This window comes from Pseudorca crassidens, chromosome 1 (assembly GCF_039906515.1).
Source record: "Pseudorca crassidens isolate mPseCra1 chromosome 1, mPseCra1.hap1, whole genome shotgun sequence".
In the NCBI taxonomy this organism is placed as follows: Eukaryota; Metazoa; Chordata; class Mammalia; order Artiodactyla; family Delphinidae; genus Pseudorca; species Pseudorca crassidens.
In genome coordinates, this window is record NC_090296.1 from 28290154 (window position 1) to 28298831 (window position 8678).

At 54.3% G+C, this 8678-nt stretch overlaps 1 long non-coding RNA gene across 1 annotated transcript in view; it reads right to left on the minus strand.

Annotated features, from left to right (window-relative positions):
* LOC137220718 (uncharacterized) overlaps positions 1 to 8650 on the minus strand; it is a 23547-nt gene extending 14897 nt beyond the window's left edge. The window contains exons 1-2 of the long non-coding RNA XR_010941762.1: positions 8322 to 8650; positions 4228 to 4336 (exon numbers count right to left, since the gene is read on the minus strand). This is a non-coding gene — a long non-coding RNA (uncharacterized lncRNA). The remainder of the gene's footprint in view (positions 1 to 4227; positions 4337 to 8321) is intronic.
* Between the last annotated feature and the right edge of the window lie 28 nt (positions 8651 to 8678).

An 8678-nucleotide genomic window follows, 5' to 3' on the forward strand; every position in this document is an offset into this window, starting at 1 on the left:
CCACTGTCTGTCTGCTGAAAGCTCTGCTAGACTTTCTGTCTCCTCCACCCCTGGGAATCCAACCATAAGAGTAACTAATCTGGCTCCCCTCTGCATCCCTTGTCCCCAGCACAGTTTCCTTCTTGTGCTCTCTGGGAGAAGATGAGAGCTGGGAAAAGAGGGATGCGGCTGGGGAGGCAGGTCCAGCTCAGCTGGCCCACAACATCTGTACCCTTAACTGTGGCCTCCCCATGCCTGCTTCGAACTGAGAGGGGATTGGAGAGCGCCAGTTCTCCCTAGGAAGCAGTAATCTGACTCACTCTCCAGGATAAGCCATGGACGATAGCAGTCTTTTTTCCATAAAACTCATATAGAACTGTGGAACTCATGTTCTCACCTTTATAAGGCAAAATGTGGAATAGCACATGTGTTAACAGAAAACTGCAAAATAATGACGACTTAAACAAGATGGAAATTAATTTTCTCCTCACATGAAATAATTTTGGAGTTAAATAGGCCAGGGCTGTTATGAAGACCCTGCAAAGTTTTCAGGGACCCAGTTTCCTTCCAACTCATCTTCAAGGTGCAAGATGACTGCAAGGGCTCCTACCATCATATTCAAGTTCCAGGCAAAAGCTTGGCAGATAGAGAAGTAAGACATGCTTCTTCCTTTAAGGAGACTTTCCAAAGGTCAAACCCCAAACTTCCATGTACACCCAAAACTCTAAGAAGCCCTAAGGGGCAAGGATTGCCAGAACTTAGGCATAAAGTCACTGCCAGCTCCAGAGATGGCTGGGAAGTGAACTCTTTTATCTGGGTGGCACTGGGTCCCATCCCGTCTCCTCACACAGCCACTGTCCTGATTCAGGCCTCTCTCAACTCTATGATAAGCACAGATCTGGTCTTCCTGCCTCCAGGCCAACCCTCCACATCTGGCCATGTCACCCCCTTGCTCAAGAACCTGCAGTGGCTCCTTGAAGCCCTTCGAAGAATAAACTACAAGCTCCCAGTATGACCTGCAAAGCTCTTCACAATCTGACTCCAGACTTCCCTTCCAGACTCATCTCCAGGTACAGATGCACACCCTCCGCACCCTGCACACAGTCCAGCCGCACCAGATTCCTCTATGTCCCTCAAAGGATCTATACCTCACCAAGGTACTCCCCTTGACTACAATGCTCTTTCCACCCTTTGATTCCTGATAAACTTCCATTCATCTTGTGAGATGCTACACAAGCATTACCTTCTCCATGTGAAGCCTTACTTCTGTCCTCTGTGGACCTCCCGGAAAGTCTCTGGAACACTCTCTCACATGTCTGAATGCCCTCGAGAAGACGGCCATCTAAGGTTCAGAGCCGCCCACCCGCATGCTACCACGGGCCTGCAGCAGCGGCCTTGGAGGCTTTGTTTTGCACAGACTTAGTATTGTTTAAGACAGCATTATTAAGCCCTTCGCGCTGCACCGGAAGCTCCTCCAGCACCATCGCTGTCTTGGTGTCCCCAGCAGTGAGCCCAGGGGCTGGCACTGAGCAGGGCTGAATGAGCGAAGGACCCACAGAAGACGCAGCTCCTTCTCTCTCCCATTGTAGCTCAGAGCCCTGCCGATTCACCGGCCTGGCCCCCTCCCTCCGAAGTGCAGAATGACAGCTTGACCAAGGACTAACACTCTTAGGGATGACATTAAAATGGAACAGATACGGGCCCTCACAGCAATCCTCACCCAGATCCACGCCGTTCCAATTATGAGATGTTTAGTCTATACTGTCTCCACTGACCTTTCGCCCCATAACAGACAACGTCATTCCTGACGAGAACAGAAGCCCCTTGCCACCCCCTGGGCTCCCAACACTGGGGAAGCACCGAGCCAAGAGTCTGGGTCCTTCGTCCCCTGCCAGCTCTGGGAGGCCGAACGGAAGACAGACTGGCTGCCCAGACTCCGCAGCCTCTGGACATGGTGCTCTGAGGGTGAGGCGTGGGGGTGGGGCTTCTGGTTGCTATTTTCTTCTACCTCTCCCCAAGTGCCCCACCCCCATCAAGTGCTAGGAAGTCCTTCAGTTACTACCCAGAAAGTAGGCAGGACGTTTTTCCTTTGGGGGAGTCCCTGCAGAAGACTTTTGTCACACTGCCACCTTGATGAAGTGGCTGGGGCATTAAGACCTCCTTCCCCAGGAAGCATTAGGCCCTGGTTCTAGGGCCCATCTCCCTTCCCCTTCCAGCTTCTGGGTGGGTGCCTCGTCTGGGGGAAGGGACGGTCAGGATTCTCAGGCCAGGGAGGTCCAATATTGATTTTGATCCCCCATCCCTACACGTGCACGCACACGCACCAGCAGCCTTCTCCCCACTCTTTCTGCTCCCGTAGCACTTTGCAGCTTGACTCTGGTTCTATAGAGGCTAAGTCATAATTAACTGTGATTGTCTATGACCTGGGAGCATCTGTCTCCTTAGGTGAATGGTACAGAGAAGGGGCCCGATGGATGTGGGCGCCCTCTCCTCTCCCATCCTCTCCCACTCTGTGGAGAAGGAGGTCTCTGAGGTTGGCTCCACCCCTTGAAGGGCAGAAGAATAACCCAGAAGCCTTGCCTCCTCTGGGATGGTTTTCCTGCCATCCGTGGTAACCATGGTGACCATGGCGAGGTCTGCTTGAAGCTCAGTGGGGGTAATCTGGCCCACCTCGTTCCCCTCTCCCCAGGAAATGATTATAGCAGCTGAAGTTATTAAACACTCACAGTGTACCAGACACTCTGCTATGTGATCGACTTCCACTTTCTCACTCAAGCCACACAACCAGTCTCTGAGATGGGGTTAGAAAGCTGAAAAGACTTGCCCAAGGTCACACAGCTAGAAAGAGCCAGGCTCTTAATCCCTGCCTGACGCTCCTTCCTTGCACAGCCTCAGCTAGTCCTTGCCCATCCCTCTCCCTTCTGCTGCTTGCCTGGAACACAAGAGGTACTACCCCGGCGGGAGCTACTACCCGCCATCATCCCTCAGGCCTCCTTGGTGGAGTGGGGGAGGAGAAGGTTGACCTGCCACCCAAGCCACCCAGCTGTTGCAGAGGCAGGACAGCCCGGAGCTGTCACAGACTCTCCAGTTCTCAGAAAGCTCTGTTCCACATCACAGCCGATTAGTTACAAATTGCTTCCTCTCCTCGTGTATCACTTACACAACAGAGAGAAAGGGGAGATTGTTCCTGAGGACAGTCTCCCCGGGGCCTCGCACCAGGGCAGCTGGGAGACACAATGGGAAAGAGAGGAGGGGCTAGGAGGAGAAAGGGGGAATAGTCACAGGAAATAGGATGTGGGGGGTCCCAGCAGTTGGGGAGGGACCCACTGTGTCCACCCCGGTAGGCAGCAAGCAGGCAGGGGACCAAGGCTTAGCAAGGGCCCTGAGCTGTGAGGGCAGAAAGGGGAAGCAGCTATGGTACCAGCTCAGAGGCTCAGTTCCTGGAAAGCAGCTTGCCAAGGACCCCCAGCTTCGGAGGACAGCCCCTGATTGGGTAGCCGGAGCACAGCAGGTGCCCGGCCTCTGGATTTCTCGAGAGCTTTGGACACCCTGGGATCTGAACAAATGCCCTCCCTCAAAGCAGCTGGCCGGCCCTCCAGCCCGTCTGGTTTCAATAAAGCTCTTCCAGTCTGGAAGAGCCTGGAAGGAAGTTCAGTGTCAGTGAGGCTGCTGGACACGAGGTGCTGGCTGTGGCCCCAGAGCCTCCCTGTGCCCTTGGTGTTCCTTGACTTTGCTGCCGCCACTAAGCTACATCCCTCCGTTAAAGCAGAGGGCCAAGCATGCACAGAGTACCCCTTTGTCATTCCACTTAGCACAGCTGAGACCAGCTGGCATTTTCACAAAGGGCTTTACTAAAATACTAAGGGAGAACAAAAGGGAAATAATTACAGAAAACACAAAAAACCCAGGCCCGGCTGCCAAGTTCCCAAAGTACGGGTTTCTGATCCTTTGGTGATGACACGTTGCCCCAAAGGCCTGGGACAAGGCCGCAGGCACCTTGCCTGGCCGCCCTTGTTCGCAGCCTCGTGGTGGGCGCCATCTTAGTTTCCAGCCCTGGGAACCACTGGGTCTCCCGTGGGCTCTGCTTTTGTCTCCCTTCCAACTCGGACCCGCCCTAGGCCTCCCACGGGGTTCTGGTGTTTGGGCCGAGGCGAGGCGTGAGCCTTGTCCCCTGGGGGCTGGCAGGGCTGTGGTGACCATCCCAGGGCATGATTACATGGCAACGGGAAGTTGTTTTCCCACACTTACCCCACCAGAGAGGCCCACACAAGCTGTCTTGAGCACAGGGTCTAGAAGGGCTACCTCTGCGGGCTGAAGGACATCTGCGTAAAGAATGAGCAGGCTTGGGACGTTTTCCCTGTGGAGAGAGGAGAGAGTGCTCTGAGGATGGGCCCACCTCAACAAACATCAAGTAAGCCCCTACTGTGTGCCGGGCACTGCACAGGGTGCTGGGAATCCAAGGGTGAACAAGTGTCTGCCCTCTCAGATCTTACAGACTGAGGAAAGACAGACCAGCATCTGGGCAGTGATGGTGCTGAGGGCCAGGCACCGCGATGGGAGGGAAATTCCAAGTGCTGGGGGAGCCTAGGTGAGGAGTGTCTCACCCAGTGGTGGCAGCCAGGGAGGCCATTGGAGCCTGAATGAAGTGCATGGAGAGGAGGAGAGAGGCTCAGGGTTGAGGCTGAGGAAATCCCAGCCCAGAAGGCAGGAGGAGAAGGCAGAGAGGCCAACCAGCCATCTTCTTGCTGGTGACTTTGGCTAGCTGGTGGCTGCGGCACGTCCAGCCTATAGCGGACAGGCCTTCAACCTGCGCTGCCCGCTGCCGCTCTCCCTGCCAGCCAGGAAACAGGAGATTCTAGTCCTTGGACGCTCTGCTGCTCACCCACCTCTGGCCACATCCAGATCTGGGGCTCAGGGACAAGGTCAGAGGGAGTGTGCTTCTCTAGGGCCACCTGAGATGCCACTGCAGAGGCTGATGCTCGATGTCATCAAGGGAGACAGAAGAGGTCATAGTCGGGAAATAGATCAGAGGGTCAAGACTCCGAAGAGGCCAGGCCAAAATGAGAAAATGAGTCAGGAAGCTAAAAGCCAAGAAATAGGATGGGCTGACGCAAGCGTCTCGGGCTAAGACCGTGACTGATGCAAGGTGTGGGAAGCCCTGTGTTTTAGGGCAGCCCCGGAAGGCAGCCCAGCATGCAGGACTAGAACCCATGGCTGCTCAGGGTGACTACTGTCATGGTCCAATCAGTGTTTCTACGGCCTAGACCCTTGTGTTTACCTGTATTTACCTGTGACAGGGTCAATTCCAGGCCTGGGATGACAGTGTCTGTCTCCCACACACCAACCTTCAGAGCTTGTCAAGCAACCACTCTGCTCCAGCAAAGGGGAGATCGAGAAAAGCTTTGGGACACCAGCTCTGCCTTCAAGGTATTTGCTACCTGCTTGCAGAGAGAGCTTGTGCTCACTGGAAAGAGCGCTGGAGAAAGACCTAAGCTTGATCCCCATCTCTGTTCCTTCCCTGGTAGCTAAAGGTCTATGGCCCAATTACTTAAACTCCCTGCACCTCCATTTTCCCATCTTCAAAATGGGAATATTTAAAACCTACCTCATAGGGTTGTTATGAGAATTCAATGAGTCGAAGTGCTAAAAGTGGCAGGCACACTGCTTGACACATAATAAGTGCTCAAAAAATACTTGTTCTCTCCCTGAAACAACAACAAATGATCACCATCCTACAGCTAAATGTTGAGTTGTGAACGCTGATGCTACCAGTGCTCAGCACCTGGATCTACTCAGAAGGTGTCAGGGACAGCTGGGGACTGATTGCCTGGATGGTGATGGTGAGAAGTTGCGTGTGTGTGTCTGTGTGTGTGCACGCATGTACATGCATGCACACATGCACATCCACGCGCACGCAAATCCCTGCATCCTTTTTCTCCTCTGCATTTGGCAGAAGCATAAGATTCTTCTTTTTCTGTCTCATGTCCAAGATGGTGAGGACTCTACTCTGCAGTGTCTTTTTTTTTTTTTTTTTTTTTGCAGTACGCGGGCCTCTCACTGTTGTGGCCTCTCCCGTCGCGGAGCACAGGCTCCGGACGCGCAGGCTCAGCGGCCATGGCTCACGGGCCCAGCTGCTCCGCGGCATGTGGGATCTTCCCGGACCGGGGCACGAACCCGTGTCCCCTGCATTGGCAGGCGGACTCTCAACTGCTGCGCCACCAGGGAAGCCCTGCAGTGTCTTTATATCTCTAATAAGAATCAAAAGTTGAATTAGAAATCATGCCTAACAGCTACCATTTCCTGTACCCCAGGTGCTTTAGCAGTCCTCACCTATGAGGTAAGCACTGTTATTATTCCCACTTTAGATGGAGGAAGTCTGGGCTCTGAGAAGTAAAGGAAGTTACTTGAAGTTATACAGCTGGTAAGGACTGGAGTCACAATCCAGGACAGCAGAGCCTCAGCACACCTGCCCTGGACTGGATGTGAGTAACAGTAAACCTCTATCTGACTCATGGATATTCTGAAAGTCTAATTGGTTTCCCCTAGCCTACCCTAGCTAATTCATCTCGCAACCCAAGAAGCCAAGTTTAGAAGGATATGGTCTCCAGTTTAGTGACAAAAAGACTGAGGTGCACTTGTAGGAATCGCAGACACTGCCCAGGCATCAAGCTTATTCCAGAGAGTAGAAAGGGAGCTGCAGCATTCCCACCCATCTGTACCTACCCACCACCCCCCTCCTTGGCCCTGGCTGTGAACGTAAACTTCAAGGGAACCACCACACCACATGCCCAGTGCCTAGAACATAGTAGGGCTGAAGCAATACATGTTGCATGAAAGGACGGATAAATGAAAACAAACACACACAACACGTACAATCTATGCACCCTTATACATACACAGTTATAGGCAAAGGTGCCCAATGCATAAGTGCTCAAAACACTCAGTTATAGACAAGCATATACAAAACAGATACTTCAACACACACACTCATACACAAAACACACCCATGTCCACATTCACAAATCCAAAACATGCATATGTATACACAGATATCATGAGCAAGCATATATGATCCAGATATGCACAAACACACATCTACTCACCCCAGCGATGCCCAGACATCCTCCACCAAGACCCTGGGCCCAGGAAGGAATCTGTCTGCTCCATGAGCCTTAGCATGTTGGAGCTTGTCAGAAAGTTCTTTGCCCCCCCTTAGCTGGCTGGTGACTGGCCCCTGGCTCCTGGACCTCCGGGTTTGGGGCCGGCCAGGCAGGAGGCAGCATCTCCGGCAGCCCCGCGTGGGTGGGCGGGCAGGCAACGGACGCAGAGGTCACTGGGGTGAGAGCTGGGGCTGCCCTGGCCTCTCTTTTCCTGGCTGGAATGTGAGATGTAGGGGCCACCTCTCAGGCCTCCCTCCTCTCTCCCAGCCGCCCACCAGCCCCAGGCCCAGGCCAACCCATGACCCCAAATCCTGCCAGGTTCTCGTAGCCAGGAAGTGTGCGCGGAGGGTGGTGGTGGTGATGAACACTCGAGGACCGTGGGAGGCATACACAAATAACACAGAGATGCACAGTCACACACAGAAGCTGGCCCGGATACTCACCCACGAAGACACACACACAAAGACACAGGCAGGCATACAAGTTCACAATCCCACTGAATGCACATTAGACACACTTCCAAACACAGAAGAAAAATCAGGCACATCCATCACACACACACACACACACACACACACACGCAATCACACAGGCATACAGAGATACCAAGAGACCAGACGCCCACAAAGCGACATTTGCACATACAGCAGATGCACACAGACACTCAGACCACACAGAGACTGATAGCACACGTGGATCTTCACAACTGCACGCAAATGCCCACACACAGGCACAGAGACACGCACACACAGACCCCTTCCGGCAGACCCCTGCCATGTTGGAGCACTTCCTCCTCCTCCCGGGACCAGGAGGAAATGCTGCACTAGTAGGCCACTCTCCAAGCCACATGTGGCCGGCTTGCAGGCAGGGCCCGGAAAACTGCTTGCCACAAGAGGAAATAGTGCTGAAGCCCCCGCCAGGTGCCTGCCGTCTGAGTGCCTGGCCAGGAGGATGGTGCATGGGCTGAAGAGACAGCCACATGGCATGGGTTTTGTCTCTGTATGTTAAACACACACGCACACGCACACACACACACACACTTTTCAGGAGTACATATGTATGTACAACGTATACAGGGAGGGGCACTCTTGGAACCTCAGTTTCTTCATCTATAGCATAGGGTTGATAATTCTTTCACCCTTGAGGATTATGGGGATGGCATAAGGTGGCACTGTGACGTACCAGAGCAAATCACTGCCTTCCTGGGGGTCTGGAGCTGCATCTCTGCAGAGGCCTAATGTCAGGAGACTTGTTCGCAGGCGTTGGGCTCCACACCTTGCTGCCCCCGCCCAAGGTGGCCGGCCTGGAAGAGCCGGAGCCAAGCTGGGGGCCCCTCTCCTGGGCCAGCACTGGGCGCTGCCTGGCTCAGCCGGCGCCCCGGGCAGCAGGCTCCGAGCGTCCCGGGAGAAGCTGCGGGCTGGGCTCCGCCGGGCGGTGAAGCCCGCGTCTCGAGGGCCCCTTCCACGCACTGCCGCCCGAGCTCGCTCAGGTCCGCGCCGCCCGCCCGGCCTCTGGCCCCGCTCGGCGCCCGGCCGCTCC